The 26,970-nt window shown below is 33.0% G+C and overlaps 1 protein-coding gene and 1 long non-coding RNA gene across 3 annotated transcripts in view; one reads left to right on the top strand and one right to left on the bottom strand.

Moving 5' to 3' along the window:
* The window catches only part of bs (serum response factor blistered), a 318,284-nt gene that overhangs the window by 151,384 nt on the left and 139,930 nt on the right, over nt 1-26,970 (bottom strand). The window lies entirely within an intron of this gene.
* Nucleotides 1-26,970, top strand: part of LOC148285099 (uncharacterized) — a 74,456-nt gene that overhangs the window by 5,754 nt on the left and 41,732 nt on the right. The gene's annotated exons all lie outside the window — the stretch shown is intronic.

Consider the following 26,970-nt stretch of genomic DNA (forward strand, 5'->3'; position numbering starts at 1 on the left):
GAGCATAATCAATCCGCCGCGCAGTTGTCTTTTTTGCACAATATGAGGGAACCATCTGCGTGACAAACAAAATATGTTCGAAAATCTATTTATCATTTTTTTCCGTCCCGCGTATCCTCTTAAGGTGAATTTATTTAAAATTTAATTATGGTAAAAAATACGTAAAGCAACAGTTTGAATAGCTTGATTTTCTAAAAACGTTTTTGTTTGAAGTTGCTAATAGGTGAAAACAATTTAAATCTTCGACTTATTTTATTTCATAACATTTTTTTGGTGAAATGAATTCCGTTGTTGTTTGGAAATAGCTATATCGAGCCATAATCGGCAAAACAACGTTAGCGACATTTTGGGCGAATAGCGTTTTTTTTTTAAGGAAAAGTGTTCCTTATTGGCCCCTGCACAAGTGTTAAAAACATCATAGCTCTATAAAATTCACCTACCACATTTAAGAATAATTATTTTTATTTAAAAACAACGTAACCGACGACAATGCAGGCGGTTACGCTAGCTCGCACCACTGTCAGAGTTATAGGCAAAACAGCGTTACCGCCACTATCTTAAAAGCGAAAGGTATTTAAACAATTTGGCTGTCATTTCAGTGTTGGCAGTCACCAACCATTATAAATCCCATTTACCGAATTATTAAAAAATATATATATGGAACAAAAATTTTAAAAAACCTTCTCCTGCACAATTCACAATTTGTCGCTTACGTTGTTCTGGCGATTATGGCTCAATATTTTCATATGAGATATAAATTAAAATACTTGGTACACTATAATTTATCCATTTGTCCAATAAGGGCTTATCCTCTAACATACATCTTTGGACTGGTCCTTACCAGCGGTCTAGGATGATATGTTTATTTACATATTGTGTATGAGAGTTTTTTTGTAGTACTTCTGAAGAATCGTTCTTGCCCGATCGTTGTGATCACTGTATATTGTACAGTAGACCCTGAAGTCGTAACACAAAACTTAGTTTAAGTTGCGCAGAAAAAAGTAAAATTAGAAACAACGTTCCGTTTTTTGTAAAAAATCGGTTGCATTTTTACGAAAATTAAGTACGCCATTAATAACACGAACTAAACTAAAAACTTAGCTGCAACTAACTGCCCTTAAAGGCCGATTGCACGTGAAAAGGGTCATTTGAATGTGAAATAAAGTGATATAGTTATAAAAATGGTAAAATGGGCTGCATTAAAAAAAGCAAGCTGAGGCGAAAAACAGGCTTAATTATTAACATATTACAACGAAGACAAAGAACATTTAAGAGAACGTAATATAGAAGTCTAGGCATATGCACTGTCATTGGTTGGTTTAAGTGGATACTTTACACACTGTTACATTTACCATTCTGCCCATATTTGAACGTCTATATTTCTTTAATTCTCTCAAACAAACAAACTCAAAATATTCTTGATAAATCCACCTGGTCCATAAAAAAGTATGGAAATTGAAAAAAAATATATTTCCAGGTGTTGCCTAGTATGTAGGTGAAATAATTCAATTATATGAATTTCATTCGCATAAATAAAGGTTTCAGCTCTTTACCTTCAAAAACATCAACAGATGAAAAAATTTAAGGAATATAGATGTTCAAACATGGGCAGAATGGTGAATATTACACAGTGTGTAAAGTGGCCACTTAAACCAGCCATTGACAGGTCATAAACCCTGTAGATGCCTAGACTTCTATATTACCTTCTCTTAAATGTTCTTCATCTCTGTTGTAATATGTTAATATAAACAGCTCTCCAGAGAGTTGAATCCAGCCCTTGTCTCCAAAAATTTGGATGAACTCAAAATATTGTTGATAAATCAATATTACTCGCAGTTACGCTTCAGATGCAAGCCGAAAAACTGAAATAAAAACTATTTTAAAAACATCTCTAAATCCATATACCACGTCGTGTAGACAATTTCCTATGTCTAACACACTGTGAACTTGTTTTAAGAGTGGGTGATAATATTTGTGTAACTGCTAAGGTACATATGAAGAAAATAAAATTATAAAGCTAAAAAATATACCTACGTACTACCGACCGACACACGCAATCACGCACACACACACCCACGCGTGTGCGGTGTCCCTAAACTTGAGCCCATATTAAATAATATATGCCCTTTTTAGACGAACTTGAAAATGAGGTGGATTGATTTTTACTGTTCTATAATTTAATAAAATTGGTTTAATTTATTTTTTTAATGCGTTTGCAAATGAATACGCAAATGATAAAGATATATTTAATATACAGACAGCGTATCAATTCATTATCTTCTAATTTATATTTAAATTGAACAAACAATCCGTCACGCCGTTTCCCCGTAAGGATAAGCAGAAAGGATAGAACGACACATCACTCTATCTTTCCATACATATCTCGCTTCTTCTACATTCATACATCTTCTCATGCAAGCGCGCCGATTATTCCGACTTTAAACGTGTCCATCTTCAAGTATTTGTTGGATTTAGTCATGCAATGTCTTTCTCGGTCTTCCTCTATTTCTGCATCCATCAACATTCGCATCGTAAATATTTTTAGCCGTTCTTTCGCTGTCCATTCGCCCTACATGTCCAAACTAACGCAGAGCTCCTTTCTCGATTTTGTCGATAGTGCTTATCTCAGCCTTGCATAATGTACGGATTTCAACATTTGTGCATCTATCGTGCATAGTTTCACCACAAATTTCAAAAAAAAATCGATCCGACGTATTGTACCGTGTCGTGAAGATTTGTACTACCGGTGCAAAATCATTAAATTTAATATTGGTTTAAATTTTGTGAGCAAACGATAAATTGATCATGTCGTAATTTCGAACATTTTTTTATTCAGATTCTGCGCGCGCATTCAAAAACAAAAAGAAAATCGCAAAAATGTCATACATGACACATATTCAACTATCGCTTTATTTCCAGAATTTGACTGACATTCAACCTTTAACTCATGTATGCATTTTTTCTTGTTCAATTATCTTGAACAGTAGAGCATTGATGTCTATTTTTATTATACGTAAATGTAGATCATGTGAATTGCAGTCAGATGCCATTTTTAGTTTAAAACACATAAATATTGACATCCACCCTTTATATCCTGTACCCCTCATATTTTATACATGAACACAGACAATCATGTTAACTTCAAAATGTTTCCTTAATACTAAACCTCATAATATAAAGAACGTTATAAACCAAAAAAAAAAATTTTAATGTACGTATTATTTGTTGTCGTACGTTAAATGTACGTATTATTTACGTAAAAATGATTAAGTTTCATTGGTTTTGACGTGCGCAATTTTCATACAAATTTGTATGGAGTGAACCGAGTGAAATTTTTTATTTATTTCAAAGACAAAAAACGTCAAAGCAGAGCCGGACGGACGTTGGGTCACTTGAGGTACGGTTGATACATCTTCCTAGGAAAGCCGTGTTTTTGTGCATCATATAAAATAATTAACTCAATCTTTATTCTTACCTTTCACTAAACTTAATCTTTATTATTACTTAAATTGATTTTACACTCTTATTTTATATAATTTATGAAAGATGGTGGAGTTCTCTAATTGAGAATATATGTAAAGAACGTTGGTTATGCTTACTTAAAAAATGTATGTATTTTATGTATTCTTGTTGAACTTTCAAATAAATTAAAAAAAAAAAAAAAACTCATGCGTGCTCGCTAGTCTACTTCCTCTATTTTATTATAACAACATGTAAATTTTATTCAGTAAATTTGAACTAATTTAAAATGTTGTAAAATAAAAATGGTCATGGTATTATCTTTTCCGTGTCGCTTATTATTATGTACTGTGCTTATGTGTAGGTACATGTGTGTGTACATACTTAAGCTACCCACACAAACGCACTTTACACTCAATTTCGAAAATGAGTATAAATCCCAGGCGAATCCCACTCATTTCCGACAGAAAGTCGTGAATTATGTAAAAATGAAAAATATCGTGGTTATTATGAATAATCTTGGAAAATATTGTTCTAAACGGTCAACAAAAAATATATTAAGGCACAAAAAAACACGTGACAGTGCGCGGAGTCATATACATAGGTCCGACATTAATTACTCGCCATACTAAAACTTGATTCCCTTTTTAAAAGAATTTTTAAATTTTTTAAGAGTCTTTATTCAAAAAAATACACATGTTTTACAGTATTTATGCATTATGAGAATAAAAAACATAAATTATTAATTTATCCTGATAAACTATTAAATAATAGTTTGTCATCGGGTGCTCAGACATCAGTTTTAATTAAGATTCAAATAAAAGAGTACAGACATAATATTGTGCACATAAAAAAAGAATGAACATATATTTATTTTGTTTTTGATGCTTCGAAAAAAAAAAGCATTAAGAAGAAAGAAAGAAAAAACTCAACAAAACCAAATAAAACGGTTAAAATATTTTTTTTAAAGTAGAAAAATTGAAGAATTTTTTTTTTATTAAAATTAAACCTATAATTGAATATACGTTTAGTGATTTAAAAAAATAATAATTTATGTATAGTATTATCGGCGCTACGGTTTTTTTTAAAGTTTGGCCATTTTGAAATAACTCAACGAGTGACGTCACAAGTTTTCTTCGGTGAGTTCTGCTGATTGGAGAATTGGGTTACCATAAACCGGAAATCTATTAAAACACTATCATTCGTTAGTTCGGAAGTGCTAGTGACGTCGTTCAGGGAAATTCGTTTTTATTAAAATCATTTTTATCATTTTTTCATCCATTTTGAAGAAACTTTGCCGTATGTACAATTTAATACTCTAATGTTAACCGCCCGTGAAAAAATTTTATATATCTAATTTCTAGTAGCACTGAACTTTCTCGTTATAACATTAAATTATTTTTGTGATCTTATCGAGAATCGAATTTGAAACCATCGTGCTTGAGGCAAGCGAATTAAGCATTACACCATGATAGAACACAACTGTTGCTTTACCGAGGCGTGTATTTTTTTCAGTATCTTCTTTTCTGTCCTCTTCTCTCAAAATCATAATAATAACCTTATAGCTAGAGAAATAATAACATCGTGCGTAATTTTGAGGCGCGTCAAGAAAAAGTGACAGAGTACATAAATCAGTCAAAATCCGAAATAAATTAATTCTAACGATTTGACGGGCAGCTGCTGCGCATGCGCAGGTATCAATCAACATCAAAGAATATCGCCATCTTGTAATGATTTATTCAGATTAGTATTAATAACACACCGTTTAGTTGTAAAATGATGGCGTGCCGTCACTTTGGGAGAGATTAATGTCGCGTTTTGTAATAGTTGTAATTCAGCAATAAACGCATTTGAAGACAAAAGTATCTATTCGTGTTTTGAAATTCTCTCACCCAATTGGTTACACGTCACGAAAATTTAATTGACCACAGATAAAAAGAGAAAATTATACAATTTCGTAAAAATACAAGTATGCACTTTATTTTCAACGCGGGTAGGACCTTTAAATGGACGAATACAAACAAGTCAAATACACCGGAACTTCTATTTACGCGGTTTCAAAATAACACAGTAGAAAAATTAAATAAATAAAATTTTAACTAAACATAATAGTAATATAGAAATTACGGTTCTTCTATTTTATTTTGATGTAGTAAGGGGGATATTAAAAACTTACGAATTCTTCAAAACAAGGCGATAAGAACAATACGTCTTGAAAAAAATGGTATATTCTAATGTGTGAAAAATCCACAAGGCAATGACGAACTTCAGCCTTACGCGAAATTTGATACAAAAAATGTTTTCCTGTGCGCGGTAAAAATTAGAGCATTAAATAAAAGTTTCTTGAAAATGTACGCAAAAATATTGAAAAATATTTTAATAAAAACGAACATCTTTTAACGACGTCACTGGTTCATATGAATCAACCAATGATAAGAGAGTTGTGAAAGATTTCCGGTTTACTAACCGTTAACGGACCAATCGATCGGACCAATCAAGAACTGACCGAAAAGAAGGAGAAGAGAACTTGAGACGCCACACGCGGAATAATTTCAGAAAGTAACAGTCTGAATTCCAAAAAAAAAACCAGTAAAGAAAATTTATTTAAAAAAATAACTTACTGATTATATTTTTTTTATATATTGAATGAAAAATAAACGTTGATTATTGAAAGCTGTATTAATTTCATATTCTTAAAACCTCACCAAGCTGACTTCTTCCAATTCCGAGGAGCCACTCTTTTACTTTAAAAAAATATTATTTAAATATTTACATTTAAAAAATAAATATACTATTTTCCAATAATATATTTAAAGGAAAAGAATTTTGTGCAGTAGAGTATAAATCAAGTTAATATGTATAGTACAAAGTTCTTAGATCACGCACGCAAATTCCAATCCTTATCATCCCAACTTTCCAATACAAGAGTGAAATTTTAAAAAAGGTTTTACTTTAATTAGTGTAAAAACATAATTATAATTAATCATCATTTTTCTATCCGAAATTGTAGAATAATTGCAGCTTATCTGGATAGGTGTAGAACAGCCTTTAAAACCAGCATTTCATGTTCAGCCTGCCTAGAAACCTAGGACCTGAGCCTCGATCACAATGGGAAAGTAACAGAGGTATCTTCAATTGTCTTGTTTCGAAAAAAAAACATGCAAATGTACAACTTCTTATTGTAATTGGGGCCCTGAGCATGGTAGACGAACGCGCCAACTGTAGGATGTAAACAATTTTAAAAGTTAAAAAAAAAAAAAAAATGAAGATATAATAAATCTATCTTTTAACATTACCGTCGCGCTCTTGTTAAATTCTCAAATATGTTTAACATACTGGTGGTTTAACTTAAGCTGGCACGTTCAGAAAACTCAAACTAACGCATTTAAAATCTACAGGATTTCAAAAAACGTTGTATTCAATTTTAACTAGATGCTATTTGCTTTTTTTTTTAATTCGGTGTTAGATTAGAGGGTTGTGTATTTAAAAAAAACAATGGGTTAAGAAAATGTAATATTAATTTACTAAAATACTTTATTTTATATTTTTCAAATCATTTTTTTTAAATAATTCATTTTACTAATTATATTCCTTCCAAGAACAAGGGGCATTTAAATTAGAAAAAAATTTTTTTTAGTCAATTACTCTAGAACTAGAATGCGAAGTTGTGAAAATTGTTTTAAGCATATAAATAACAAGATTTATTGTTTATCAATAAGTGTGTATACATATTTTATCCGATAAAATTTGTACTGTGCATTTTAATTACACTATATTGATTATTATTATGATGAACACAAAATATTAAATAAAAAACATGCTTGTTTAAAAATAAATACTCATAAATATATGACATTTTCTTAGGTAATTGTTTTTTTCGATTTAATCCAAATGAGATTTTTAAAAACATTTAATATAACAATACATAACATCAAGATTTTTTAAATCAGTATTCTGTAAATTAAAAATGTTTTTTAAGTTTCGCGAAAGCTCCGCTCCATCACTACATAATCGAACGCAGAAGCATCCTGTGTACATTGTATTACCATATCGTTAGCAACTAATAAAGCAATAGTTGTCTATGTCACGCTCATAAGCGCGTCTGAGCGCGAGAGAGACAGAGATTATTTTCATAATGCGTATGCCATGCGATGTCATACCATGGGCTTATTCGCGGATACTACACAATGCGTATGTGTAAGTATAGCGTACGCGCCAGCCTATAAAAATCCACCGGTACATGATTTTTATTTTTGTCGGCATACTGATAAAAACCCTCTGAATGACAACATTTGATGGAATATGTTAAAAATGCAGTTATATTGATTTTTCGAGTTTTATCTATCAACTGATAAAATCCTCTAAATCCTTCGAGGTTTAGTTTCAAATTAAGCGAATATAAAAACCATTAAAAGCACTTTTCCAAAACAAATCTCTCGTGAAAACCATAAATTCCATTAAAAGGATATTTATTTATTTTTTATTTGAAAATTTATTTGTAGACCCTTACGGTTTATTACATAAAATAATATATACATTTTTCAGTTATACTCTGTTGTTCAAAATAATATTCTGGTTCCTGTATCCCTGGTTCATTAGTCTTGATTGTCCTTGTCTTGTTTTAGAAAGTTGTATATGGTATTTGTCTGATATTCTCGTATTATGTCCATGTTGACTACAATTTTTTACAAGTTTTAGTTCTTCGTCTACAATTACATTAGTGGCTAATTTATGGATAAATTTTAATGATTCTAGTTGAAAGAGTTCAGTTATATTTAATTGCTTAGTTTGTTTAAAAAGTTATCTAGTTGCAGTTAAATATGGAAGGTCATATACTAACTTTAATATTTTATTTTGTTGTCTTTGTAGTCTGTTTATGTCATTTTTATATCCTGCTCCCCATAGTAGTTGCGTATAACATATTTTAGTTTTTACATTCCTTTAATATTGTGCTCTAAAATTAATTGATTGCGTCTGTCACTTATACTCGCGCACAGAAATTCAAGCCTTATTATCGTGAAATCAACGCTAAATCATGGTCCTTTTCGCCTGTTAATATTCAATATTTGAACGGAATAATAATTATCTCCCTATACAGGGTGTTTATTGAACCCCGTCACATCCGAATTTTCGCATGTAACGGTTGGCGATAGCCGACTTTTCCTGCTAGTAGAAACAATTTAAAGAAACTAAGATGGTTTCATGAGTATGCCTTCTAATAATATACAAAATTATAAATCAAACCGTTTATACCCACGTTTGTGTAATATTCATGTAAAGAAGTGAATTTGAACAGGAATGTTGCGTCTCATAAAACGAAATAATACGGACCAAAATGGACACCAAGTCGTTGGAACAAAAGGCATAATAGTACTACACACGTGCGTTTCCAGAAACTATCTACTAGCCAGCGGGCCACATGGCGACGATATCTACCCACTGTCTACAAAAGCTTCTCTTCGGACATCTATCTCCCTTTGTTAACCATGGAGTTGAAACAGTGTTTGATTTATTTAGTTTTTTATTGCTTACTTCTTGGTATGAACACTTGACCAATTTACTACTATACTCTATTTTTTATAAATTTATTGATATTGTTTTAACTTTGCTGGAATTCCTCTCATCCATGCGCTTTGTAGCTGCACGATGATTGGTTATCTAGCTTTAATATATCAACTTTAAAATACCTTAATTTTGTAAACGGGGTCTAGAATTCCAATCGTCTATGCGCTTAGTAGCAGCAAGGCGCGTTGTAATCTTACTCCTTTTTACTATTCATATTATTATTATTTTGTAATACACTAAATTTATTTGTCAATTTTTAAAATGTGTAAATGGGGGCTAAATTTCTAACTGTCTATGCGCTCTGTAGCTGCAAGACGTCCTGTAATCTAGCTCCTATCTATTATAATTTTTGATTGATATTAATTGAAAACGAGGAACTAGAATCCCAACCGTCCATGCGCTCTGTAGCTGCAAGACGTACTGGGATATTTATTAATTGTACAGCGCCCTTGAGGTGATTTTCACAAAAATGGCGCTTTATAAATTATCCAACTATAAATATGCAATATGTCTAAAATATGAATAAGGAAGGCGAGGAACAACGTTTGTTGAATCAAACATTCACTGTTGACTTTTCTCAGTACAGGCAATAATATTTTAATATATGTATATATATTTTTTCAAACCACGTTAGAAAGTTGCACGGTAGCAACTCACTTTCCGATAAATTACCCAGCAGTACATAACGCCCATTTAATCTATTTTATATTAAACTTTAACATCGGTCGAATCTATTTTAAACTACCGGTTAAAGGTAACCGTCAAAGCGGCCATAAATCAATATAAGTTTGAAATTTTGAGTGACGCAATGCGATACGGTCGTCAGGTGTAATTTCACGAGAAACGCAGTGAATATAGGGCTCATCCAATCAACCGGCATTAGGAAAAAATAGATTCTGAAAGTTCTAAAATTTAATTTAACAATTAAATAAGTCAATAAATTTGCTTAAATATTTGTACACACGGTTTTTCAGGGCCATACCGCGAAACTTCGCGAAAAAAAACATTGAGAATAAAAACGTATTTGAGCAACGCAGAGATACGCACTGGACGCGGATCAGGGAAGCGGTTGGGTAGGAGAGGGGTTAAGGTTTGTGGAAGGTGTGCTAGTCCGAGACATTAAGGATTGACTCAATTTTTAAATTATAATCATAATTTCTTTTATATTAAAATACGAGTTTTAAAAAAAATATAAAGATGTTTTAAAAAGTTTACCATGAGGAATGTGTTTGTCAGTTGAATGAGTTTGACAGTTGAATGGATTTGTCAACCTCGTAGTGTAGCGGTCGGCACGCTTGTCTGCCAAGCAAGAGGTCTCGGGTTCGATTCCCGACATGGTTGATATGAAATATTTATTTAAAAGATGTTTTACATTAGAATATTTCATAGTCCCTGGACTGGTACCTGAAGCGCAAGACTAATCATCTTACCTTCATGTAACAGAAATGATCATAGTACATTGCGATTGGTGTACCGATTCAGTGCTCTATGCACCATTAGGTGCGGAAAGGGAATGATGATGAATGATAAGGAATGTTCCTGGCCCTGAAAAACCGTGTATAACCACCCTCCGATTATTTTACGTCTAACAGTTTCGAGACATACCCGACTCTTCATCAGGACACTAATTATACTAACATCCATTCCAACTATACTGCCCTGCTAAGGCTAAAACTCGTATCTGCTGAGTTGCAAATTTTACATGAGATTACTGTTTTATGCTTTGCCGACCTGATTACTTTATTTTTTAAAAATATTTTTTTACAAGATAACATATCTTATTAGAGAAGCAGAATAGACTTGTTGGCTTAGTAAATATGCAAGGCTATCGAATATCTATTACGAAAAAAAAAAGCAAAACTATTTTTTTCAGATATAACTTTTAGGCTTAGCGGAGCAGTATACACCTTCACTATAATAGTATTTGCACAAAAATATAAAACTTGCGTGCTGATATGATTTCAATATAGCCTTTTAAACGATGTTTCGTTGTAATTACCACGGTCAGCAATTAAAACCTAGTAAATAAGGTCTCCTCCTTTCCACCGAATTGCTGATATGTTGCATTTGTGGTGACAATGCAGTCTCTATTTATTTATTTTTTATTTATAAATCATAAAACAGTATTTTACAAGTAAAATACGTTGAATTACATTCCCAGGAGTTACAGCAACTCAATTCGGGACAAAAATAATATTAACATTTAGAAAATAACACATATTGAGAACAACAAAGAAACAAAGCAAGTTTAGCACCTTTATAACTAAATATACAACAATATATACGCCTAAAACCTTTTCTTCATCATCATCATCGTTCCCTTTCCGCACCTAATGGTGCATAGGGCACTGCATTGGTACTCCAATCGCAGCGTATCTTAATCATTTTTGTTAGATGAAGGTAAGATGATCAGTCTTACGCTTCAGGTACCAGTCCAAGGACTATGAAATATTCTAGTGTGAAAACACCAATTTAAATAAATATTTCACATCAACCATGTCAAGAACCGAACCCGAGACCTTTTGCATGGCAGGCTAACGCGCTGACCATTACGCCACGAGGCCGACCTTTTCTTACATAAGCAGAATAAATATATATAAAAAACGCTTTTAAGAATAAAAAAAAGTAGTGAATCTACTAAGGGAGATAATGATGATTTTATCATTCCGTGTCCGCTCCCCAGTTGGATCATATGGTATCCACAAAGAGCCTCCGTGCATTTCTGTAGGCTGCCAACTCCTTTGCGTCCTACCAAGTCCGGTTATCGTCCCGAAGTTCTGGCATAAACTGCCGGCGAACTGCCAGCAGTGGACGTCCAGGACGTCGAGAACCTGATGCCTTGTAAAGTAGGCAAGCGTGGTTAAGGCTCTCAGGAGGCATCCGCAGTATACGGCCTAGCCAACCGTATCACCGGAGTTTGCTGCGTCAGTTCTTTTATTACCTCATTCCTCACAAAGTCAAACCACCTTACACTAAGATTCATCTGAGATACCGAATCTCAAAACTCAGATATTCGCAATTTTGGGCTCTGGTGAGGTGCAACGATTCGCATCCGTAGAGGAAAATAGGTGTTATGCAGGCGTTATATAGGCGGCATTTGGTTTTTACTGATTAATAATCCGACCTCCAGACAGCCTTCATACTTGAATGTGGCGCCTGCTACTCCTAACCGCAATCCCAGTTCTTTTTTAAAAGCTCCCATTTTCTGTAACATGTAATCCCGGGGATTTGAAACTCTCGACCCTTTCGACGATTTGGTTTGACAGAGTCAGGGGATTTTGAGCATCAAAGCACGAAGTATTACACATGACATGGGTTTTAGCTATATTGATTTTAAAACCCATGCGTGCTGATAAGGCGCAAACTGCGAACGCAATCGCTTGTACCTCCATACCAATCAGACGATAAATATTGAACAATACGAAAATGTGCTAAAGACCCTGATTACAATATTCTTCTCCATAGAACAGAGGATAATCGATCACTTAATGACGCGGATATTCGGTTCGGAACCTTTGCGGTAAATACTAAATGCAAAAAACATCGATAAAAAGTGAACTGGCTTAATACGTACGGGTATACCAAAGTGGAGCGACGACAGAGGTTCTGACGGCAATGGACGCGGTCGCTAAAAATGGGTGTCTTTCAATAAATTCAAAATTTCTTTTGATAAATATAATAGTAAATTGAGATTAAATTTTCAGTGACATTTCAAAAACACGTACGACGTTTGCTCAGATGATTTTTTCTTTTGTGGCCCCAAAAGTGTTCAATGTCCTGGATGAACATATTAAGTTCTACAAAAAAAAGCCATTTTCATAAAGAGTGTACGAGTCTGGATTTTGGTTAAAGAAAGAGACCATTGCAGGAGACTGCTGCGAGATATTGCATAGATTTATATACTATAAAGCGTGTTGTCCAAATGCCCTTTGAAATATATGTATGTTCATGCAATAATATTATATTTTTGCTATTATTTAATTATGTACGTGCTTTCACTTTCCATTATGTTGTATCCCAACTCAACACAGGGCCCTTGGCCTCATAGAGTTTGGGATACGTTATAATGATATATTTTTTTGTTTGTCGGCCTCGTGGAGTAGTAGTCAGCGCGTTTGCCTACCATGCAAGAGGTCTCGGGTTCGATTCCCGACATAGTCGATATGAAATATTTATTTACAAGGGTGTTTTCACACTGGAATATGTCAAAGTCCGTGTACTGGTATCTGAAGCGTAAGACTGATCATCTTACCTTCATGTAACAAAAATTATCAAGATACGCTGCATTAGTGTACCAATGTAGTGCCTCATGCACCATTAGGTGCGGAAAAGGAATGGTGGTGATATCGATGTATGTTTAACCATTATCTCATCATCCATTCGTTCTAAATGACCAAACCATGTTAGAATCCCATTCTTATTTGTTTAAGTTGTAACTGTTTCAGATTTGAAAAAAAGATCCTATTCGTCTTTTGAAATATGGATTTCAAATTTAGAAAAGTTTTAAGAGACTGTAGTCACATGGCTAGTGTCGCGGACTAATGGATCAGAGGTCCTAGATTCGAACCCCGCTCTACCAAAAATCGATTCCTATTTTCTAATTGCATGTTATTATCCACTCATTAAAAAAGGCTCCGAAATTTAATACATTTGAAATTTATTGCATCACAGAGGGGAAACATTTTTTAATATAAATGTCTGAGGGCGTAAGTATAGCCTGTGAGCTCGCCAATACATGACAGATGACATTAACATAACCATAGAAAAACATAGCAGTTGAGCTCTCAGAAGTAAAGCAACGTGAATGCAGCAATGCTTGAACTACATGTCAATAATATTCTAATAATAAATAATATTATTTGGCCATACGGAACTTTAAAGCACACCTTGGTTTAATTACTAATAGTATTTTATCGGTTAGGTAGGTGTATTTAAAAAAAAATTTGCGTACCTGAAAAAAGCACAAATAATTATGTTTTTGTAAATGATGTCAGTAGCGAGACTCAGAGAGTGGCTTTGTGACGTTTTGACATTTTTTATAAGAAATTCATGGCGTAGCCGAAATACTGTTATAAAAACGAGGATTTTTTTGTTGATTGACGTTAGCAGGCGCTACCCAGGGGCGACTTTGTGACGTGAGAAATTACTTAAAAAAAGAGATTCATGGCGTAGCCGAAATATTGTAATTAAAACGAGGATGTTTTTGTTGATTGACGTTAGCAGGCGCTACCCAGGGGCGACTTCATGACGTGATGAAATTATTAATTTGAACATTTTTTTTCATTTTACATAGCGTAGCCGAGATAAGAAATTGCGTGGTTTCGAAATTTAACCGTGTAGGTAGCCGCCTAGTTACAATATTATTTTTGTATTTGTATAACTCCTGTTTTATAATGTTTATGTATTTATCGCTATAAGAATTAAACTAAAGATAGTTTTTACTTTTAATCGCTATCCGTTTTTTAAATTATGTTTGTAACACTCAGTAATATTTATTTTTCAAGTATTCAATGTTATTTTTGCATTTTAATTAATATTGTTAATATAAAGCGTATTTTTATTTATTCGAATTTACTAGACTGTTTTTATTACAAAAAATAAAAATGCATATTTCTCTATGTATTTTTCTGTTATAAACAATCTATTAAAATAATACACATCAAATTTCCATTGTCTGTTGATTTTATTTGCAATCTTCTTTTTTTTCGATGGTTAAAACTCTAGAAAATTCAAAGACAATAAAAATTTTACTGTCATATATTGGCGAGCTCACACGCTATACATAGCCCCGTCTGAGCATTTACAGAGGTTATAACCTGTGATTGGCTAGGTTAAGTGATCACTTTATATACTGTGTATTACAATAAATTTCAATCATGATAACTCGTTGGGGGGTGGAATTCAGCCTTGTCTACAAACATTTTTATATACTTACTATACTATATACCAAAATAAAAAAAACGTTGATTTAAATATTCGTTTAAAAATACGAAGACATCATTTTTTTATTGTTGCTGAGAAAAGTTGGTTACCCCTGCGCAATAGATGCGCACCAAACAATGCGCTTCCGTCAAACGCTCAACACATGACATAAAAACGTTCGAAATTCGGTCAAATTCAAATGATTTTAGGCGCCGCATTTGACATTTCGACCTGCGCACGCGCACCCAATCACCATCTTTGTCGGCGAACCAATCAGGAAGAGCGTCAGGTGTTCAGGAAAGAAATACGCAACATATGGTACAGGAAAATAAGCGGGAACAAAAAGGTGAAAAGAGATTGTTGAAGGGGGTCGACAACCTTTTTAAAATACAACACACAGAACCGTGCATTTTAATATTCATTACTTTTTTACTTAACCCTAGATACATAAACACACGTCTCTCATAAACCCTCAAGTAATAAAACTGTTGGATGGAAAATCGCGGTAGTTACTGCCTAAAATGCTCTGATTCATTTTTTGAATAGTTTTCTATGTTTAAATTCCAAATAAAATTTATTTTTATTCATCTATGTAGATTTTTTCAATATCTACTGTTATCATTAAATTAGGTGACCTTAAAAATAAGGTGTATTAGAGACATAATTTCATTTAATTTAATTTTATTTATTTATTCAGATATTTAGAACATTACAGAAAAAGGACCCAATTCATTCTAAATAAAATAAAAGATCACAAATTACAGTAGATAGTTGTGTTATTAAAATAACAAAGCAAAATATAAAAAGAAAAATTAAAAGTTAGAAAGTGCTTTGCTAAGGGAAGGCCCACTGTCGTGAAATATGTCGACATCCGAGGCGATGCGATTAAGTAGCAAGATTGCTCTACCAACCGGCATAACCATTGGCCGGTTGGTTCTGCATCGCGGTCTTTGTCGAAGATGGTTATCAGGTACGAACAGACCTACATACATCAGAATTTCTGAGTTATGTATGCGACCACCGATCACCTGGAAAAAGTGAACACCCAAATGAACGTCCCTCCTCCTCCATAATGACTGATAGCCTAGCATCCCCAGTAAAAAGTCGGTTGGGAAGAGCCAAGGATAATATCCACACTCTTATATATGTTTATGAACAATGTAACCCTAAATATAGTTTATGAATCTAGGGTTAAGCACTCAAAGGGTTTACTCGAAAATAAGATATTTAGACTTTTGTAGCATGAATATGAAAAAAAAAAGGAAATAAATATTGGTTTTAACATAAGTTGTGACTGTTTTTTTTCCTAAATGCAGAGAACGAGAGGACACAACAAAAAAAAATTGCAGCAAATTATTCAACAATGTACTCTCCTTCATTATTTTACAACAAATTATTAAATAATTCATAGCATCTTCAACGTACACTGCTCAAATATCAAGAGCAGCTTTGGCAGCTTTGTTCCCTCGATTGAACGCGAACAGAAGGAGGTATCGGAAATGCTCACTTTCGTCTACTTGACATTCCATTTTTAAGGATTACAATAAAATAAAATTGCATATGTAACGTAGAAGCAAACACAATATATTGTAGGTAAATGTTACACAGTGTGTTAAGTGACGACTTGTATGTAAGTCTTGTAAATGCCTGGACTTCTATATTTTCTTCTCAAAAATGTTTTTGATGGAATGAATTTCAGTAAATAATAATATTTTAATTTTTATAAGGTATATGGGGAAATACTTCTGTTTTTAGACCATTTCCTAAAATTCCTAATTAACTTGTGCTGGAAAAACGGGAATGTTCAATAATAGTGTCATTTGTACGTAACTATCTTATTTAAAAAATATCTCGCACCTACCGTTGTCGACTTTGTCTGGGAGTTGTGACCATATCTGGAACCTTTGGCGGAAAAGACTGGACTGGGTCCAATTCTAACTTTGATTTTTGAAAGTGCTATATATTTTTGTATAATAACACGCTGTCAGAATAATGCTCGGGAAATTAAATGGCGCCAATTGCCGTGTGGCCATAAAAAGACGCATGAGAAAATATGCCGAATATTTTTATCAGTCAAGAATATTTTAAGAACGGCCAAATTACTCTAGACAAGTACTAGATTTAATAGACAACGATCGAATTTGGGTGAAAAATAATATTATTTATTAATTGAGTATGAAACTTTTCGGATTTTTGAACAGAATGACGATGCTACGTCACCATAGACTAACGGATCATTGTGTTTCTCTCATAGTGGTAGCTTCATTTAAATCCCGATAAAACATATCATTCTATCGAGAAAATTCTTACTGAAAAACAAAAACTCTTATCGATAAACGACATAACTTATTAATACAATACATCACATACAAATAATATAATCACTAGATCCTCAACATAAAGACAACTTTAACAAATACAAACTAATACCACTTTCGAACAAAGAGATTTTGAGATTTTTTTAATTACAATATATAACCTGCTTCCACTATCTATTAAAACAATTTGTAACGAGAAAATGTTCGAAAGGGCTATAAAAAATGGATAGTGGAGCTAGGCAAAAGTAAAATAGATTGTCTCATTCGCCCAAACCAATATTGAATCAACTGCTCCACAAGTGTATAGCTTATGTTAGGTTTTTGTTCTTTCATTGTACGTTTTGCAATATAAATAATATAGATGTACATAAATTATTATAAACAAAAATACGTAGTGTTTAAAACTGTCTGAACATTTTGTTAATTATCGCTGTTCATTAAGTAAGTCTTCTTTGTTTATTCTAAAATGTAAAAATATGTTTTTTTTTAAAGTATATTTTAAAAGTAATAAATAAATTTTACTAATTAAATTATCAAAATAATTTCTCCCTTATTTCAAATGAACAAAGCTGCAGGTAAAAGCTAGTGTTGAATAAATTCAATAACATACGGTTAATAAAAAAATGGAATAAGTAGCTTTTTTACTTGTTAACAAATTGACAATCAATCCAGTAGCTTGATTCCAAGCAAGAAAACGCGATAAAAACTAGAATATATAAAAATTCGATCTTGTATTACGATTTACAAAAAGTCTAAATGTTAATACAGGCAGGTAGTTAGCGCACTGTGAAAGGCTAGCGACCCATAGGATTTGATTAATAGCCCTATTAATAGATAAGTTTAGTTGAGTATGAATACCAAGTCCTAGATTACACAGGAACGAAAGGAGATTAGCCGATGTAAGTCGATATAGTCAACTCCAATGAGAAAGTTCAGTGCTACGGGAAATTCGATGTAAAAAAAATCTTACACGTGGTAAAAATTAGAGTATTTAATTGTACCGCAAAGTATCTCTAAAATGTATAAAAATAATATATTATTTATGTTTAAAGCATTAACTTTGCGGTCAAACATTTTAACTAATGTAAGTAAATATAAGTATATGGCCACGTACCGACTTTTTTAGTCTACCGACTTTTTTAGTCTACCAGCTTTGAAATGAACCCGTCTCTTCGTCAGGACACTCACTACACCAACATGATAATTCTAAAATACACCTCCAAAGTAACGTCTCCAACGGCTACGTCGCGAAACCGGTAGACTAAAAAAATCGATAAGTGGTTATATACTAATATTTACTAACATTAGTCAAAAATAAACTACTATGAACTTCTTCAGAAGTTTTTTGTGAACCAATTACAGCTTTGTTATGTGGTGTGATAGATTTTCGGTTTTCGGATAGCCATTTTTTCAATGTTTAGTGGATATTGACGCTACGGAGCTTTATTTTTAAATGACAACACAACTCACCGATGACAAGTCGTGACGTCACGAGCGGAGTAATTTTAAAATTGCAAAGCTTTAAAAAATCATAGCGATGATAATACGATATATGAAACCTTATTAGCATGTCTTTCTCGGCTTCTACCTGCATCTAAATTATACATCGGTAGTGAAAAAAAAAAAAAAAAAAGATTATTTTGATCCAAGACTTGCATGTTTTTTTTTAAATACATGTACATTTTATACATAATTTACCGTATTAATCGTATTTCTATAGCATTAAGCCCACTTTCACAACTCAAGACTTCATTTCCACACATAAGGATGGGTAAATTTTTAACTAATTATATCGACAAATATCGTTACTTATTATCGTCTAATTGTAATGTGGGTCCAGAAAACAAGACTCGGCGGTAAGTTAGGGTAATGGGGGAATATGGTGCCCAGGGTAATATAGACGACAGAAGATTTTCTCAAGCATAAATCAATTACGGCCTTTTTAAATTGGCGTATTTTCTAGGCGTATTAGTTCAAAAGTAGGGAAGTGGGAGCCACTCCGCTTTCTAATATGAATTTCTAGCATGGATATAAGTTTTTCAGGGTGATATATCATCGTATTAATTTATTAATTTTATAACACACAAAAAAACATTTAATTTTTTTATTCATCACTTTTAATCACAAAATGATGTCGAAACATTTATTTTTAGATAAACAGATAAATGCGAATAAATACAGATCAAAAATGCAGGTAGATTTACGAGACTTGGTTTCATATTATGTCAATCTTGATAATTTTCTATGGGATGAAACACTGTCCTTGTTTACAAACATTTCACTCATTATGGCAACTGGTCCCATAAAGAAAGAAAATTTAAGAATTTTCAGGAACTGCATAGTAGGTGAAATAATTTAGTCATATGAATCACAAATACATACATCAATCGATATAATTCTTGATTTCGTTAACCATAAAGTTAAAATGGTGCTTTATTTAATAAAATAAATAAAACAACTTCGCAACAAGCTTCATTATCAAGGTATACTTAACTAATTAATACTATCCTTTTTTTATTATATCAGTACTATGCTACACATATGGAACTAATAAATCAAGTATTTTTGTGTTTAATGGTGGGAAGCGTAATTTAAGATGGATACTCTCAAAACTAGACAGAAATGGACTAAAGGAAATACTGTTTATTTGGTTATTTATTATTTAAAAATTACAATATTTGAGTTTGTCCAAATGTTTGTAAACAAAAGACTGGATTTCACCCCCTCGGGAGTCATTAAGATTAACAAATTACAACAGGGATGGAGAATACCTTAAATAAGGGAATATGGTAGTCTAGGCATTTACAGGGCTTATGACCAGTGTGTAACATTCACCATTTTGCCTATGTTTGAACATCCATATTTCTTCAATTCTTCCATTTGTTGATTTTAGTGAAGTTAGAGAGCTGAAACCTTTATTGTTGTGAAGATATTCATATGACTAAATTATTTCACATACAAGGCAACGCCTGAAAACAATTTTTAAACTTATGCCTAGACTTCCATATTCCCTTATTTAAGGTATTCTCCATCCCTGTTGTGATTTGTTATTTAAAAGTTGTTTAAATTATTTTATTGTAATGAATAACCACAAGGTTAGTGCTTGAAATATAAAACTTATAAAAAACTTTCTCTTCGCTTTCGGCCGAGAACGTCCCGCCATATGTAATATAATGACAGGGTATCGAGCGATGCGCTAATCACCCCGTAATGGCGGCCCAGGAATGCACCTCCTATGATAAATCAGTTTCCTATTGTATCAATCACTCCGGCTGCGGCTAATGGACAGCCTAATGGGTGGGGTGGCTACACCAACTTCTAACTTGACACGTCGCGCGTACCGCGAGATCGAAGGCTCTCTTTAGGCACATTCAGGCTTTTATCAATCTTATAGGTACGAAGGTAATTCGATTTGAAAATAATAAAACTACAGAAAAAATAAACAAATATTTTAAATCTGATTAGAGGTGGCATTTAATTCAAATGAATAGTACACGGCAAAAAAGGCTAATCAACAAAAAAATACGAATTTTAGGGGAGAGCAAAAAAAAACCTTATTTGTGGGACACTGGGTCTTGTATTTAAAAAAAATAGGTTTTCGACGGATGCAATATATTTTTTTTACATACAATCACAGAAAAGAAAAAAAACAAAAATGTCTACTTCATATTCCTCGTTGCTCGTTGCAAAAATCGTCGTATTTCGACTGTTTTTTCCCCAGCCGTTTATAAGACAGGGAGCCACATTTTATTTTATTTATTTTTATTTATTCATATTTTTCGCTTACAAACTATAATTAATAATAAAATAATGTGATCTCACTGGGGTTTCCCGTGCCGAGGACCCTTAACAATATCCTTTTTTGAAATTACATTTGAGAATAAACAAAGAAGACAAACTTAAAAAAACAAAGAAAATCAACAAATATTCAGACAGTTTTAAAAACAAGGTATTTATGTACATCTATATTATTTACATTACAAAACACACAATGAAAATAACAAAAACCTTACATAAGCTATACGCTTGTGGAGCAGTTGATTCAATATTGGTATGGGCGAATAAAACAATCCATTTTACTTCTACCTAGCTCCACTATCCATTTTTTTATAGCCTTTTTTAACATTTTCTCGTTACTAATTGTTTTAATGGATAGTGGAAGTAGGTTAAAGATTTTAATTGAATAATACTCAAAATCCCTTTATCCGAAAGTGGTATTAGTTTGTATTTGTTTAAGTTGTCTATGTGTTGAGGATCTAGTGATTATATTATTTGTATGTGATGTATTGTGGAGGATATGTCTTTCATTTAAGTAAGAGTAGTTTTTGAATCTATAAGTGAGTATTGTTTTAGCGTATAATTGTTTTGGTGTCATAAGGTGTGATTTATGGAATATTTCTTCAGTAGATGTCTGTATCGGGACAACAAATACACTATTTAAAACTGTGTCACTCGCACCACCCCAACCGATTTTACCGTATTCCAAAATAAATCTTTAAAAGTTCCTGTACATTAATTATATTTCGAATTGTTTTGAATATATACGTAAGTCTCTTAAGTTTATTAGTAATATTTTTAATCTGCTGTTTCCACTTTAAATTTATTTAATTTAATAACTCCTAAGTATTTGACATTGTCTGTCCTATCCAGTATTGGGCAATTACAATGAGCACTTTGAAGACAATTATTATTATGTAGTTTGATGTTAAGATAAGCATTTTGTGAATACTTTCTAGAACTGATTTGAAGTAGAATGAAGTTAGTTTTAGATTTATTAAGAGTTGAGTAATTAGTATCTAGCCATGCCTTTACTATATTCAGATATTTTTAATATATTAGTTTTAATATTCCATTTATTGACGTGTGTCATGAACACCCTAATAAAAGTACAAAAAATAATTCTTAAAGTTATGCTTCGATGTCCCACAACTTTTCCATCTAAGACACTGTTTCAATTTATGAAAGTACTGGATATTAGACCATTTTTTTAAAAGAGTCATTGACACATTTCTGGTCATGTGGCGACAAGAGTAGATCCCAGCAGAATGCTCGTACGAGGTTTTCCTGTAATTTGAATATATATACATATAAAATACCGAAAACACGTACGACTTTCGCTCAGAAAAAAATATCTTTTGTGGCCCCAAGAGCGTTGAAGAGGGATGAACACATAAAGTTATCCAAAACGAAGGCCATTTTCAGGGAAGTGTACAAGTGTGGGTTTTGTCTAAGAGGAGAGACCATTGCAGGAGACTGCTGCGAGACATTGCAAAGGTTTATATATGATGTCTAAATGTTTATTGAAATTTTTGTTTGTGTAATATTTTTATTTTTTATTTATCATTCAAGAGAAAAAGCATTAATGTCTCGAAATTTTAAAAAATGCAATGAGCTCGTTTTAGCCGTGTACCCTTAAAATGCCAATGTCTATATGATTTCTGCAAAAAATATCCTATACGGATGCGAATCGTGGCACCTCACTAGGGCCCAAAACAGCAAAATACTGAGTTTTGAGAATAGGTGTCTCAGAAGAATCTTGGGTGTGCGGTTTGACGTTGTGAGGAATGGAGTAATGATAAAACAGGCGTAGAAAAGTCCAGTGACAACTGTCATCAAGCGGAGGCGATACGGTTGGCTGGGCCATATACTGCAGATGCCTTAATCATGCTTGGCTACGTTACTAGGCATCAGTTTCTCGGCTGCAGGTTCATCTGCAGTTCATATCAGAACTACAAGACGCGTACTTGACTTTGGATTATGCACAGGAGCTGACAGCTAACAGAGATGTCTAGGGGCGCTTTGTGGACACCGTGGAGCGGACATAGAATAATGATGATGAATTAGAGATACTCAATCCTACAGTTTTTTTTAACAACGAATTATTCAAAAGACGCACACAAAGTTTGCCCACAGCTTCCGCACTTTGGCAATGCCCACATTTAAAGAAAAATTGCTCGTTGCCAAAAAAGAAAAGTTGCCCGAAGGAGCTTTTTGTAATCTGGTGGTACCCTTGGCATAATGTGCTGGTAAAACAATGATCCAGAACAACAGAGGGAAGTGGAATCTTCACCGACTTGGATTAAGCATATAGAACATTATCAATTCGTCCAAACGATTACAAAACGTTTTGGTAACCGTTTTGGTAAACTTGACAAACTCGAACGACTTCAGAATATATGACGTATTAGGTTTATATTTGGTGTTGAAAATATGACCACATTTCTGACTTTCGTAGGCAATTGAAATGGCTCAAAATTAGGCAGCTGAGAGACTATCGCACCCTCTTGCTTCTGTTCACTTCATAGACCAAACGCTCCAATATACTTCTGTGAAAATTGTCAATGCTCATCAGTTCATGGTTAACCTTTTCGTTCTTATTCTCAAAGCACGCTCAATTCCCATCCACAATTTCTCATCTTCTCTAATTTATATAGTGTTCATGCGGCTCGACTGTAGAATCATCTGTCATCCACTATCAATTATGTTTCTACAGTAGCTCTGTTTAAATTACGTCTAAAAAACGCATCTTTTCTTTTTCTTAATTCCATCTCTTTTTCTATCTTTTTATCTCCTTTATTCCCTTTGAAGACAAGTATCGATGCCAATTTATTTATATACACATAATACTAGTTCTATTTTTGTAGTTATATATTTTTTTTCTCGCACAAGTTTTGAACCTGTGCATGGTATTAAAACCAATTAAAAATTATCTGTTATTTTAGGTAATTAGATTTTTTTATTTTTTTTTAAACTTATGTTTGTTTCTTTCGATATATATTTATGGTTTTTTAGTATAAAATTTTGACCAATCTCTTCTTTTGACCAGTCTATTTTTTGGTTGGCTGGAAGATATTGCTAACAATAAGTCCGCTCAAGTACTTGAAGTTTTAAATATATAAATAAAAAATAAATATGAACAACACCTTTTATATTATTGTTCGTTTGTAGGAAATTTCCAATTGACAAAAAGCCCGCTAATGTAAAATACAAATATGTAAGGACAAAAATAAAAATATAATAAATATAAATAAGTAAAAGCATTAAAATTCTTTTTCGGAAGCAAACAAATCTGTGAATCTGACAGGACCTATGAAACGCCATGGATATTTTTTTATATATTGGACCCCTGTATTTAGTAGCCTTACGTGTCATGTACAAGGCTAAGGTACTCGGAAAAAAAAACGTTTTTGTTTGTCTTGGAAATGGGATGTTCGATCACTGATTTTGGTTTATTACCTTTATGAGTCCAATCACCATTGTTGCAAAGTTCAAAAACAATGGCGCGTGATAACTACTTTTAACTACAGTGTGGATATCTGTTAAGGATATTCCATCTTTCCTGCATTCTGCTTCAAGATTATGGCGTTGCAAACTGAAAAATGGGCACTGAAATAACAGATGTTCGATACTCTGTGAAGAAATATCATCGCATGGACAATAGTCATCATTCCTTAATTTAAACCTATATAGATAACTTCTCATGGCTCCGTGTCCGGTAAAAATTTGGGTCGTTTCGAAAGTACTTTGGTGATGATGACGGAAGTTTGCTGCGTCAGCCAGCGTTGGGAAAAACATTTTAGTGATTTTACCTGTAGAAGAAGCGCGGTAATGATCCTCCCAACGCTGCTGCGTATTCTGTTTTTTTTATTTTTTTTATTTTGCCATGGATAATAGCAAAAAGCTATTCAACGCTTTAAAATGATTACTAGTCTAAAGATGCCCGTTGGAGGGTGAAAGCGCTATTTGGTCGTTGGTCAAATAATTAAGTGGAAATGTACCGAGTATTTTAATTTATAACTTATATAAAAAGATATGTGATTATCTAATTTCTCCTAGTTATCCGATTTTGCTTTATAACATTCGTTACTTTAAAACACACCGTGTAAGTCCGAGTTAAGCCCTTAGTACTAATGGATACTTAATAATATACAATATATTAGTTACTTCTATAATAAGCACCTTCCATAACTAACACCGGTGTGTTTTGATCCAGTTGCCCGTCAATCAATAATTGGAATAAGTAATTTATCGTCGGAATCATATGTATGTATAATATGAATCTACTGGGAGTTTTACTCAATTCTGACCGATCTCTTGACGCTCAAATTAGTAGAACGATAAGTTCATGCTTCTACCAGCTGAGACAAATTAAATGCATACGCAAAAAATTGCCGGTTGATGCCGCCCGTCAATTAATAAATGCGTTTGTAGTGTCTAGAGTCGATTATTGTAATGGTATCTATGCATGTCTACCAATGAACAAAATGACTCGCCTACAATCTGTATTAAATGCCGCAGCGAGACTTATTTTCGGAATCTCTAAGTTCAGTCATATCATTCCACTACTTCGGGAACTACACGGGCTACGTTTTCCACAGAGGGTCGAATACAAACTCTGTTGGCTTATGTATAAGTCACTGCACAACTCGGCTCCGGAATATCTAAGGGAACTATGCATTCCAGATGAACTAGCTGACAGGCGTCTCACGCTTAGATCAGCTACGTCTACGGCGAGAGGAAAAGTTATTATACCTCTACGCAAACAGCGCACTAAATTTAGTGAACGCGCATTTGCGGTCGCAGGCCCTATGGCATGGAATGCTCTCCCAGCAGAGGTGCGAGGCTGTGAAAGTGAAGTGATGTTTCGGAAAAAACTTAAAACCCACTTGTTCTCTAAATCATTTGAATAAATCCGTAGCACGTGACAACAAAATAAATTATTTTAATTAAATTACAAATTTAAAAGCTTCAATTAAATTAATTTAACAATAGAATCACCATGTAAAGCGCCCTTGAGTTATTTTATTACGAAAATGGCGCTACATAAGTTATCCATAATAAATAAATCAAAACATCTATCCAATAGAGAAAAATAATTTAAACGCAATTTGTTACGCAATTTCTTTCACGAAAATTGCATGAAAAAATCATCGAAAGAGAGATTTTCAGTAGAGACATCCACCAGTACAGTACTTGATCATAAAATAAAATAATATAAAACCTGTTGAGGCAATGAAGTTTGGTACTAGATCCTTGCTACACATAGCTTTCGAACGATTTAATCAATTGCCACAAGAAGAGCACATATTTTAAAGTACGTATGAATTAAACAAAACTGAATAAATAATATCCGCCTCCGTGGTGTAGTGGTCAAGACGCTTGACTCACGCACGGAAGGTTCCGGGTTCGATTCCCGGTGAGAACACAAAAATTTTAAAATGTGATTTTTCTCAAGCCTGGTTGTTCTGTAATGTAATTCACCGCTGTAATTGGGCCTCCTGGCCTGTTGTGGTGCAAAAAAAATGAAATGAATATTGCCTTAGATAAATCAGAGAACGTGTATTACGTAGTAAATGGGTTATCTAAATGCATTAAAATCAAACGTATATATTTTAATAAACCGGATGTGATCTCGTGGTAGTATTGTGGACTCACGAGCCAAAGGTCCGAGGTTCAAATCCCACTCTACCACAACTCGATTTCCAATTTTCCAGCACAAGTTATTTACGACTTTTAGAAAATGGTTTAAAAAATTTTAATATTTGAGTAAATAATAAAAACTCAAGTCTTTTTCTTTAAAAAAAATATTAATTACAAACAAACAAAATTACAAATATATATTTTTACTATTGCATTACATTACCTTCAACTTTTCGCATTTGTATACGTTTTCTATTGCTTTTTTAATTAAATGCTAAACTTAAGT

The sequence above is a fragment of the Micrasema longulum genome, unplaced genomic scaffold (genome assembly GCF_059751315.1).
Source record: "Micrasema longulum isolate JH-2025_06_02 unplaced genomic scaffold, ASM5975131v1 h1tg000059l, whole genome shotgun sequence".
Taxonomy (NCBI): Eukaryota; Metazoa; Arthropoda; class Insecta; order Trichoptera; family Brachycentridae; genus Micrasema; species Micrasema longulum.